Here is a 13,082-nt window from a genome sequence, read left to right on the forward strand (position 1 = left end):
ACTGATGTGCTTTAAACAAAAACAAACCTATCAAGGGGCACTAAAAATATTAAGATCAATCAACTCAGAGTTAGGCTGAAAAAAGTTCCTTTGTGACCAATGGCCTGACTTGCCAGTGATGTACTGGCAAACACAATTTAATTGATCTTGTGGTCTGCATTCAACATAGGCTTTTAAAGAAAAATCCGGATGGAAATGTGACTATTAATCAAAACACACTATCACTGAGAAAGGTTCTATAATCATGCTGGGCTAGTAGTAAAGACCACAGAAGAGGACAGTCTATGTCCTATTTTTACCTTTTTATTCACCAGCTGAGAATAGCAAAGGAATCACATACTGACCTTAATTAAGACAGTGATTCATTCTTTCTCTCTGCACACAAATGGAACAGCTTGGAGCTGGAAGGCTGATGTGCAATTAAGAGTTTTTTGGGTGAAGGGGTAATATTTACCATGCAGGGCATCTTTTAAGGGAGAGTATAGGGTCCTGATAGACACATTATTCCAGAGAAGACACACAGTCATTCATCTGTTTTTCCAGAAACTTAGAGAAATACAAATATGAAAGGTATTGATTTTTGAAAAACTGGAAATCACAAGTTAATTTATCACTTTATTCTGACCCTTATACATATGGGGCTTTCATCAATCTAATGATACAATATACTTATTTTACAAAAAAACCAAAACCTGCGACATGCAGAAAACTAAATTTTTTTATTTTTCCTCACCTGATTTTCTTGTTTCAGGTGAAACATCCTTCCAGAACAGATCTAGAAAGAATGTTATCTTGTAAGAATCAACACAATGTATTTTAATGTTATTTTTGCTTTGACTGAATTTTCACAAAGTTAATTTCAACAGCAATCTTCTTGACTAAGGAGACACAATATTGAAAAAAGGAAATATTCTTTCCAGGTTTATTATTAGGTTGTTCCAGAGGTTTCAAAGTAATCCAAACCAAACTCACTTTTTTATAAACAAGAATATATTTTAAAAGATTTTTTCATTATATCTCTACCATTGCTCTGCAAAGGTATCAAATGTAATCATCCCACAACCTATCTTGAATGCCTATCTACTGCTGGAAACTGAAATATTTATATCAATTCACAGACATGATACCAAGCAAGGAACTACATCTCCACCTACCACATTGACAAAGAGCTTTAAAGAGAAAAAATGAACGAGAAGTATTCCTTAGAGTTCCTGGGGGATGGGATTTCAAAAGCCCAGCTCTACACAAGTAATTGAATAACCACACCTGATCTGATGCCCAAGGAAAGCCAAGGGCCCTGGGCAGGTGTCAGCACAGAGAGCCTGGTACATGACAACAACCAGCTGGGGTCCTTGTGCTGGGCTCTCTTCCACAGTCTGGGTAGGGTTAGAAAAAGGGAAGTTTCTCCAATAAAAATTGGGAAAACTGGGAGTACCGAATCAGCTTCAATCATAGCAGAGTCTGGGTCTTAAAAAAAACTCTTGGAGAAAGCTACATATAGACATGAAAGTAAGCAAAAAAATCTCCCTTGAAATAAAACATTTCAGATCAAGGCTTCAGCAAAATTTCCTTGCTTCACATTATCCTGGTGACAATATTTTTCTGTAGGAGGAAGCAAAGTGGCCTCTATTTTTTAAACTCAGAGCTAAGAAATCAAAGCAGCCCAGCAGGGAAGTGGAGAAAACCACAGATCTGGTTTTATTTGAACAGTTTTGACTGGTCCGAGAGAAACAGGAAGGTAGTATTTCTAAAACATCAATAACCCAATTCAAGGCTCAGACAGCCTCCAAATTTGAGATTTGATCAAAGAATATTAGAATTCAATCCCAATTCAACAAACACTGAGATGTGCCATGCCCACTTCTGTTTTTAAGGGCTGGGGAAGATTTCAGGCAGACTTCTTTCTCACAGGTGGGCAGCAGAAAGGCAGAATTTTCACTGTGCCATAGCCAATATGCTTTTTTTTTTTTTTTTTTTTTTTTTGCTGCCCAAGATGAATTCTCTCCACAGAGAGGAAGGCAAGGTAACAACCAAGGCCACAGGGCACCACACAGACTGACTGGTAGTCAAAACTGCAAGGTCAGGCAAGGAACATCAGGGGTAGGACCTGGCACCAGAGGGATGGTTCTTTTCTTCCCTGCTCTCCTGTGTCCATTTCACAAATGTTGGTGGATCCTTTTGCCAGATCATGACTTCAAGCCTTTGAGGAAAGGAGCTTGACTGACTGTTCATTTAAAACCTCCTGTCTTGCCCCCCTGCCAAAAGCTGTGTTCTGATATGGGAATTGTAAACACGGAGACATGGTTTTAAAATTAATATTAGTCCCAAAGCTTTTCGTGTGGTCAAACAAAATCTCACACACAAATTCTTCCATAAATTCTTGCTTTTTCTAGCCAATCCTACAGTGAGACTGAAGAATGGGGTTTAGCATCAGATAGCAGAATTAGTCTGTTGAAGGATTTCATGTCTCTAGATCACAAACAGTTTGGAGTGAGAGCTCCAATCTGTAAATTAACAGAGCCAGAGGGCAGCCATGGCCACGTAGGTCTGACTTCTGAAAGGAGGCCAGCAACAAGACTGCTCTGAATGAATATCCTGCATGAACCTGAGTGAAGCTGATGGGAAAAGCATCCAATCTCCACTGCAAATGATGGAATAAATCATAGCTCTGACTTTTGCTCCAAGAACAGTTTCCTCTGTTAAATGTTGAAGACTTATATGCAGTATGAACTTGTCCAACTTCTAACTACTTATTCTTATTACACTATTGCCCAAAGGAGCTTCTGCTTCTGAATTTCTCTTCCTTATATAGCACACTTGAGAACCAGACTTCTCTTGACTTCTCATTTGGTAATCTAAAGGGATGGACTGCGCTAAAAGGCATTTGCCAATCCTCCAGTCATTCTTGTGGCTCCTCTCTGAAAGATCGCCAGGTTTTCAACATCCTTCTTTAATTGTGGGTACCACAGCTGGATGGAGTGCTCCCAAAGCAGCTGCACCAGTGCCAAACACAGCAGTAAAGCAATCCCTGAGTACAGAGACAGGGAATATCAAGCAGGCATTAGAAAAGCTCCAAGGATTGCCTTAGACCCTTTAGCCACAGCACTGAAATGAGAGATGACACTCAGCCAATTATGCACTCAAGTCCTCAGTCACTTTCCAGATTGCTGTTTCTCAGCCCAGTCTATTCCATCTGGTACATAGATCTCAGATTTTTCATTTCCTTTACCTGTAGGATCCTGAAAAGAGAAATTATTTGCTATTTCCATTCTACCAAAGGATCCAAGCCATGCTAAACTGGTCCTTCTGTCATCTCCTAACACCAGCAGAGTGGAGTTCACCCCTTACAGTCACTGCCACACTATTAAGCAACTCAGTGCAACAAATGGGTCCCACTGGGAACACAACTATTTGATGTATACTTTAAACTTCTTTATAAACCCCACTTTGAAATTTATAACTGAAACAGTTAGAATCCATCTGTTCTTTCTTATTTGGTACCATTTAAGTTTATGAAAGAATATGTATGGGAGCAAGTTCAAAGCATACAAGAAGTTCTTCCATCAACATTAGTGTAACAATCAACCAGATAGATTTCTTTTTTTTTAACTCCAACCAAAGCTGACCATAATTAATTTCCAAAAAACACTACTAGATGTCTCTTCATGTGGTACACTGCTTCAGTATGTTATTCCTTATGTATTCCTTGCATATCCTTGAATTAATATTAATGTTAATTATTAATGATCATAGCAATCTATTTAAAATATTGATCTAAATTTAGATTTCTTTAGCCTCTAGAACTTCCCCAGTGTTTCTTATCAGAAATCAAAATAAAGACCTAGGGAGCTCTTTGCTCTTTGCTTTGTACCTCTAGGATTTGGAGTTAGAAAAACCCAGTGAGAATTGCATATGTAACTTTAAAACCTGATTAATATACTCCCAAGTACCAATGAAGTGAAAAATATTCCATTATCCAGAGAAAACATTCATCTTCTGTTTATTCATAAGATATAAAAAAAAAAGTTCTTTTTGTGCCACTATTATCAATTTTATCAGAACCAGTCAGCCAATTTAACTCCTATGGATTATTTAGTTTAAATTATATTATCTTCTTTATCTGATTCTCCAAGTAAGAATGTCCTAATCAAACCTTCCTTGAGGCACCAACATTGGGGTCTAATTGGGCAGTGGTGTGCAAAGTAGCAGAAGCAGTTTTCAAACAAGGAATCCAAGCATCCCAAAAAAGATCTGGTGCACAGCATTTTTCAGGCCACAAATGTACTGTGATAGCTACTTTCTTACTCTTAAAAAAGCTCTAGGTTGCTCTCTGCCTCCCTGGTGGCAGCCCTGCTCTGCACTGGTTTGGCGCTGCCTCCCTGAAATCAGGGACTTTGGATTCCCAGCAGTCAGCCGCCGAGGGAGATGCTGATCCAGAATTAAGTTTGTGATTCTACTGAAGGTCATTTTCTCCCTGTGTGCAGGCGAGCACAGCCCGACTGGTGCATTACAATAAACAGATGCTATCAGCACCAGCAACAAATTATCTTCCTAGGCATTGTAATTTCTGGAGAGTAGCAGGTTGCAGCAAGTCAATTTACATTGAGGATGGAGAGGGAGGGAAGCAGAGGTTATATTGGCATGAGCAAAGAATTCAGTGCAAGGGAAGAGCAACAGTGAATCGGAGCTGGACATTGTGAAAGCAGCCACTATCTGTGCACCCATGTTGCTCCTGGTGAGGCACACAGCAAACCAGAGGTGGGGATGTGGAGGTTTCACACCTGAAGGGGATCTGTGTTTTACACTCAAGTGCAAGAAAACCAGACAGCAGGTGCATATGCATGTAGGTGTTTAGGGAGATGTAACTGTCCACACGAAAAGCAGTTCCTTGCACCAGGACTTAGGGATATAATGCAGCAGGAGGGGACAACCCACTCTTTGTTTGCTGTTTCCAGGAGAACATTTTTCTGTGACTAAAACCAGAGTGGTGACATAACTGCACTCAGGAATCCTTTCACTGCTTCTCTGCAAGAGTGGGAGAGCACATCTCCACATCTCCTTATATACTTTTAGATGCACCTGCCCATAAATTGGCAGAACTGGCAGGAAGACATGAAAAACCTCTATAACAAAAAGAGAAATAGATCTCCATATTCCTAAAACCCAGCGTGGGGTCCCAGAGAACAAGACTTGCTCTCTTTTTGTGACCTAGGCTGGTCTCTGCTATGTTCAGACAGAACACACACACCTATTTGTGCACAGAACTGCAAGATAAGCCCAGAAGTTTATGTAATTTATCCAGAAAAGATACCCATTAAAGGCAAGTCTTACACTTCTGGGTTTAGCCATGGTATCTTTACATCCATTTCACACTGGCACACAAAGTCTGCACTGCTTTTCATAGTATTTTCCTCAGTGTTTTAAGCAGAATTCATATTTCTGATTGGGACTGGGGAGCAATGAAACAATTTGCTGCAATCTTATTTGCAGAAGACAGCAGACACTTATTTCAAAACTAGTCTGGCTTTACCATCACAGTGTAAGACAGTATTTCAGCATTCCTCTGCTGGGATGAAAGAAAAAGCTGCCACACATCTCCATGCAGGTGACTCTTCCTAACTCTAGACTCAAGGGAATTGTACTTCCCATATGAGTTAGCAAAAAATATTTATTCCAGCACCCTGTGGCTCCAGCCCTGAAGTTTTCCACTGCTGTCAAGAAAATATCTGCAGATATTGATGAGTTTTGGTGATTCATTCATATCAATCCACATCTGCCTACACAATCTAGTATTAGTTTGCATTAGCCCAGCCAAAAAAGGAGACTAATCTTATCAGTCCTGAAAAACTTCAGTACAAATGTGAGGAGGCAAGCTGCTCAAAAATCTCAAAGATATAGAAATTCCTTTAGTTTTTCTGTAAACACATTTATATTTTTAGTCTAGAAAAACATATAAAATTTAGTCATCAGTAACCTTTGTGGGCTATATTAGAGTTAAAACAAAAAATTGTAAAAACCCCCAGCCACTCACAAAGCATTACAAATATTCCTTTATGTTCCCTACATCATCCTTTAGGTACTTATGGGTTTCCACTTGTTGTCCTGATCCCTCATTTCCCTTACCTGAGAAAATGCAAAGAAAATTCTACTGCCATTCTTGTCTGATGTTTACTAAAGGTCTCCTAGGGGACATCTGTAGGCCAAGGGTTTCAGTGGAGTGGGACTAATCTTTCCTTCAAATGATTCAAGGGATTTCTCATGCCTTCTCCTTTCCCCTATTAAATAATTGATTCAGAACAAAGAAATACATTCAATAACATAACTCAAAACTAAGATCTCTCAACAATTTCAAGTTAGTAGCATTCTAAATTCTAGGACAGCTATTCACACAGAGCTGAAAGCAACTGGTATAAATCTAGATTATTTTATTAAGAGTCTGATGTCTCAATTTCAAACTGCTGGGTAACTGTAATAAAAACAAAATCAGGCAGCTGATTCTCTGATTTAGGAGCTTGAAACATTAGAAATTAAAGAATCCAGTCTCCTGACTCATTTCCATGCCTTTGGACTACTATCAAACCTGGGTGGGTGCAGCATCTCATCCTTCTAGCATAATATTTACAATATTCTGCTATTCCTCTCTCAAGCACTGTTGAGGTTTCTTGATTTTTCAATCCAGTTCAGAATAGGAGCAGTACTTTTTCTCTCCTAATATCTCTTCACATTTTAGGCAAATCCAGTGGAAATGGCTTGGAAATACCTTTCAAGGGGCAGATTGTTATGTTATGTCATGTTATGTTATGGACAAATCCCTAATTTGCTCAACATTTTAAATGATGCTGAAAAAGAAATCTCAGCAGAAGGAGAAGTCCAAATATTCTCCCAAGAAAACTAGGCTAGCACATTTAAAGTACAAAAGTTTCCATAGCCAAAACATTCACATCTGGATGCTTTTAACTTAGTCAGCTCGGCCAGACACCCACTTGTATCTGGGTGTTGTGCAATTCCAACATGAAACTCAAACTCATGCCATGAATCCAGAAGCAGCAGCCTAACACTCTGCCCTCACACCCCTTCTTGTAAATCTTTGGTCCTAGAGAACTTCTTCCAGCTCCAGGGTTTGGAATAACTTGTTTTCAGACCAAAGCTGTCTTCTCCAAACCAAGTCCTGTATCCTGGCTGAGTTAGCTGGAGATAAATCAGCATAAAACTAAAATAGCACAATGGAAAGTCAGGCTTGCTGTTAAATCATGCTTCTATTTTTACCTGGCAAAACACTTAAGCATGTGGCTGAGATGCACAGAACTTATGCTTAAAGTTAGTCCTCTGTTTACACATATTGTTAACTCAGGCTTATAAATCAACTGATTTTGTGAATCTGGCTGAAATATTGTGATTTTTAAAAGAAAACATAGTGCTGATCTCTGAATATAAAAAGGGATCCATAGGGTCAGGATGCAGAAATTGGTACATCAAGCAGAAAAAGCCGAATATTGGCAGCTGGGCCAAAAGCTCACACAAACCTACAGGAAGGAAAAGGAATATTTCCAAGGGAACTGTGAGACAACTCAAAGCAGGAAACAAATTTTGGGGTTAAATATGTTCAGCGTTAGTAGACTAGGGATACAAACATGGTGGTGCAGGTAAAGCCCAGCAGTTTACCTGCAGCTCTGTCCAAAAGCAGATATTTAACAGACACACAACACAGGCCACGCACAGAATGGTCAAAGTCCTCCAGCTTCTGGCCATTGGCAACTTAGGGACTTGAAGCAATCTCCAAGCCCAAACAGGCCCTTGTGATTAGTAGTCCCTGATCCTACAGAATTTTGACTCATCCTCTCTTAAATTTATTTCATTTTGCAATTTCCAGTATCTGTCATCACTTCCACAATAAAATAATGAAAAAGTGCTCCTTTTATTCAATGCCACTGTCCATCTAGTTTCTTTAGCAGCCTTAGTTCTTCTATTGCAGGGAGAAAGGAAAGGTCAGTTCCATTCACCTCCTCCATATCACTCACAATATTATGAGCCTCGTCAAACGCTTCTTCAGTATTTAAGGCTGAGAAGAATTACTTTATTTAGACTTCTCCATTAAAAAAGACATTTCATACGTCTAGCTACTCTTACTGCTCTTTTCTATGCTTTCTACTTCTAATACATCTTTTTTTGAAATTGAGTTAACAGTCCTTCATGCAGCACCCAAGATGCAGAAACACTACAGGAAGATCCATATCTCTGTCTCTCTTCTCTATGTACTGCAGTGGCATAAGTTTTTTATTTTGCTGTCAATTATTAAAAAAAAACTCAAAAAATTTCTCTTTGACATTTATAGGACTTCTAGTCCTTGTCTGACATTTCAGGAAAATGAGCAGCTATGACTTTATTAATCATTTTCCTGAGTACAGAAACCACAGAAAACATAGCAACCTAGAGGCAAGAATGGCCATGATTATTTTCCCCTGAGTTATTTATGTATACTAACCTTGACTTTCATCTGCCACAGTATTGCCCAGTCTCGCAAGATTCTTGAGAAAAGCATCAGAAAGTTTTAATTATTGCTGTGATCATGATTTTTTTGGTCTGAATGACTTTCCTGCTCTCCCTACTAATTCTTTTTTCAGGTAGGGCTGTTGAAGGGGCTATGTTTGCCCCTACCTCAGAAACTCTACAAGGACTGCCCTCCCCTCCTCACCACCAAAGGATCAGTAAAAAAAAAAAAAAAAGAACATTTTCTACTGTGAAAATTGGCCAGTTACAGCTATCTTTTTCTTCATACCTTGCTGAGACTTTTTCAAAATCCATTCAAAACCCCAAGCACACTATATTAAGTGTCACATGCTTTCCCAGATGCTTATTGATTCCTTTGAAGTTCTCCAGGGTTTGCTATGCATGACTTTAATTTACAATGGTCCTGCTAGCATACCCACAATATATCGCATTTAGGTATGCTGCCACTAAATCTGTTGTAATTTCCTTTCAATTTTCCTGGTAGACAAGCCAGACTGCAGGCTTTTTTCAGCCCTTCTGGAGCACTTTTTTAGGATTGGTGTCACATTAGTTACTTCAGTTGGGTAAGGTAACTGAGGCTGACTGAACCTGAGCGTTTCACACCACAGCAATTAGAACAATTTGAGCAATTAGAACATTTGAGTGAATATCATTTGTCCTGGTGATTTGCTACTGTTCATCTCATTCATATCTGTTTTAAAAGCTTTTCTGTTAATAATTGAATACAGGACCATCCCTTGGGCTCAATCCTTGGAGGACTTTTCTGCATTTGCTGGACCCACCAGACTGTCAGTTCCTGTTGTATTTTAAGGAAATATTTTATGATTTTCTATGGGTTTTATGAGTCACCCCTCAAACCATTTTAGTTTGTGTTGCAATGGGTATACATTTAACTTGTAAGAAATTACATTCCTCCCTGATTTCTTTGCTTGGGCATTATTTCCACTTCTTAGAGGACACCATTGTATTATCCCCTTCCTCCACTGTTTAACTGTAGTAAATTTTGGGAGGTTAGGTGAATTTTGGGAACTAGTATGTTTTCCCCACTATACAGGCATGATACTTGCATTCTTAATTAATTTAAGTGATCATTAATGCTATTACAATTAAATTTCTTGATATTAAAATGTTTTTGAAATAAAAACAGTCTTGGTCTTTGGGTTTTTCCTTATGTTATTATTCCTACTAAAGTAATGAAATTAACCATGAATGGTCACTATTGCCAAGCTATTCCTCAGTGCAACAGCTATAATTTAAACAAGGTCTTAGTCAAAAATTACTTTTGTCTTTTATTGGTCTGTTTAGAAATGTAAATTAAAATCTGTCCTTTATATATTAAGTAGGATAAATATTAAGTAGGATAAATATTCTTCAGTCTATTTTCTTGCATACTCTCCATTGCCTCTGATCTTTTTAAAGTATTTCATAGATATTTTCACTGCCATGGTCAGCTGTTTAAAAGGATAATTTTATTATAATGTTTTTCTTGATTTGGTGTGGCAACATCCAATTCCTAGAGAGTTGGTGGAAAATGATGATACAAACAATTGATTTATCTTATTGGATTCTGGTTTCCAACTGATTGTGAGCCACTTCTCCAACAGCAAAATCTATTCCTGTTGTTTCCACATCATGAGCATACTGGTAGTGCAGTGCTGGTACTGATTAGCTTCATTCAGTAGGATTTCTTTGATGCCAGTACACTGAAATTCACCCATCCTCACCTTATATGCATTTAATATTTCTAGGAAAGCACAGATACTTTTGGTCTTGGTCTGTGTGTGCCTGGTTTAAGTGGGCATTTGCTTAGACTGCTGCATTATCTAGACATTATTGGTGGCTGTTCTGTCCTGCCATGAAGGCACAGAAGGAAATTTGCCATCAGGATGAATGTGTTCTTCACCAGGACCTCATCTCAAATACTTTGGAAGCTCTCCCTGTGTTTGTTTTCATCCTTAGTACCACCAACCCGGCTGGTTCCATTTAAGAAGATATCATGCATTTATGAGCATCTCTCCTGTTTCGAAGATGTCTCTCCTCTTTATTCCCACACCACTTCCTTAGACACACAATGAGTCTCTCATTACCTGGGACATTTTTGAATGCTGTAACAGAGCTCCTGTTCTTTATCATCCTCTCCTATCAAGATGCTTTGTTTTGCCTTCTGGAACTCTCCCTTGTATTTCTTGTTGCTCACACAACCAGGACCAGACAAGATGCCCAAGGAAGGTCACCAGCTCCTGTCTAGTACCCTCTCAAAGGCTGCTCAGACACCACAAGATACAAAGTCCCCAGAGCTCAGGCAAACCACTGCGTGTTGTCTCCTGGCCTTGTATTCCCAGTTCTCCATCCCACACAGCAGCCCAGCCTGCCTGCTCCGCCTCAGCAGGGCTGTGGTTCTCCAGCATGTGTCTCCTTAAGTGGATACACAAAGCTGCCTTCTGGCAAGAGAGGGGTCACATGGACGGTATCTTTTGCACACATGTTTACTCATTCAGCCTGAAACATGATTTTACGATTTGCCTCATTGTCTCCTAATTCAAGCACAAAGCAAGTCAAGCCAATTCTCCCAACCTAATCTCTTCTAAATGCTCATTGTACATTCAGCACCCATAAAACAAAGCTTCTTTTACCACACACCTAAAACTAGCACAAAAGCAGGTGAACATGTGTTTTCCAGAGAAAAACCTTGGCGCTTATACTTCCTATCTCCACAGTCCTAACTTTCCTGTGCTTAGGGAAGTTTTCTTCTATTTAGAAGCCAACCTTCTGGGGAACAAAATTGTGGTTTTTGCAATATTTTTATTTTCTAAAGACTGATCCTGTGTTTAATTTCCAGGAAGCACATGGTACAGAGCAGATCAGGGAGTTTGGCACAGAGGCAGGAGGTACCTTCAACCCTTGGTCAATTAAACAAGAAATGTAAAACCTGGCAAGTACGGCATTTAATCCTCTTTGCACCCCTTAGTCTCCTGCCAAGGATGAAAAGTACTTCTCTTCTTAAAAAGAATAAAAGATTTCAGAACACATCATCAACTCCTCCCTTCAGCCCTCAATACTGACAGTGTTATCTCCATACACAAAGCTTCTCCCCCTTCCTCCAGCTTGGCAACAAAACCCAAGCTCAATGAATATTTTATATGTGTGTGGTTAATGGAGCATTCTGGCTCCAGTCCATTAGAAGCTTTACACAACGGTGTATTAACTGCTTCTCAATGTAACATTTTGAGTCTGTCCAAAGGGGATGTGTGTTTGCCAGTTGAGCCAACACACTATTATTGTCCTGTCAGCCTAGTTCCTGTCTTTGGTTGAAGAGCAGGGTCCCCTGCCACAGCAATCTGCCACCATTGTGCTCCCAGCAGCAACCTGAGAAGATTAGCTCGGCTCCAAGCTCTGTTTTCCCCTCTGTATTTTAAGGTCTGTGTCTCATGTGGGGTGGGGAATGCCTGCAGTCCTTCCCCTTCAAAGATATACACAGGGATAAGCAATCACATCATATGTTAGCATAAGGGTAAATATAAAGCAGTTGAGAGCTTTAGTTTTAATAGAAACCAGACCCCCATATTTTTTCATCAGTTCTGAAATTGGTAGCCTTAAAATCCACCTGATTGATTGATTGATTGAAAAAAATTGATAGCAGAATGACAACATTTGACCAAGCAGTTATTACCTTCTCGCTTAAAAAACCTCCTCTGTTCCTCTGGGCCACCATAGACAGAACATCATCTCCATCAAAACCAAAATCAGCACAAAGACATCTCAACCGTCAAGTGGGCACGAGTCACTCCCCTTAAAACTATTGACAGTGTAATTTTACCCTGCACATAGACAATATCCATGGAAAATGGTAAAAAGAAGCAGGTGCTGGATTTCTCAGATGAGAAATCCCTGTGAGAGTTAGGGGTCCAGATCTGAATGTTCCCCTAAGCCTCGCAGAGAGTTTGTGCAGCACATGGGAGCTTCCAAAGTATGAATCATCCCAACCTAAGGCAGATGTCTAGAGTGGGTAAGGTGAATAGCATGGGCTGTTTATCACTCCTCACTGAGCAAAGAGGGAGTCTAGATGACAATCTTAAACTTTATGTCTAAGTTTTAGATAACTAAAATCAGGTGAGATGATTCCCAGCCCCAAGGTTTGCAGACTCATTACCAGGTAAGCCACAGTCCCTGACAGACTTGGGGCAGAAAACAACAAGATAAAGAAAAGTGCTGATGTGGAAGGACTGATCTCATTCCTTCCTGCCTGAAAGCAAAAAGAGCTGAAGACAAAGCCCATTTTTTGCTCTCACATCATTGCTGAAACACAGTGGAAGAAAGGGAACACCATTGCTGGACTTGCCATGATGCTGTAGTGCCTTCTGCAACATCTGCATGAGGCACTCACCACCCACGAGGGGCTTGGGAGCTGCAGGCCAGCAAGGAAGGCTCAGAGGAGTCAGGGATGGACAGCTGGCCAAAATATAGATGAGGTGAAGGCTTTCAATAGGTAGGGATCACCTCTAGACAAATGGTTCCTCCTCACCCAGCAGTGCCTGCACACCTATGACTTACCCAAAGTGGGCACTGGTGGATGG

General features: G+C 39.8%; 1 long non-coding RNA gene across 1 annotated transcript in view; it reads right to left on the bottom strand.

Moving 5' to 3' along the window:
- LOC140684729 (uncharacterized) overlaps nucleotides 1–13,082 on the bottom strand; it is a 56,670-nt gene that overhangs the window by 11,467 nt on the left and 32,121 nt on the right. The window lies entirely within an intron of this gene.

Source organism: Taeniopygia guttata, chromosome 9 (assembly GCF_048771995.1).
Source record: "Taeniopygia guttata chromosome 9, bTaeGut7.mat, whole genome shotgun sequence".
Lineage (NCBI taxonomy): Eukaryota > Metazoa > Chordata > Aves > Passeriformes > Estrildidae > Taeniopygia > Taeniopygia guttata.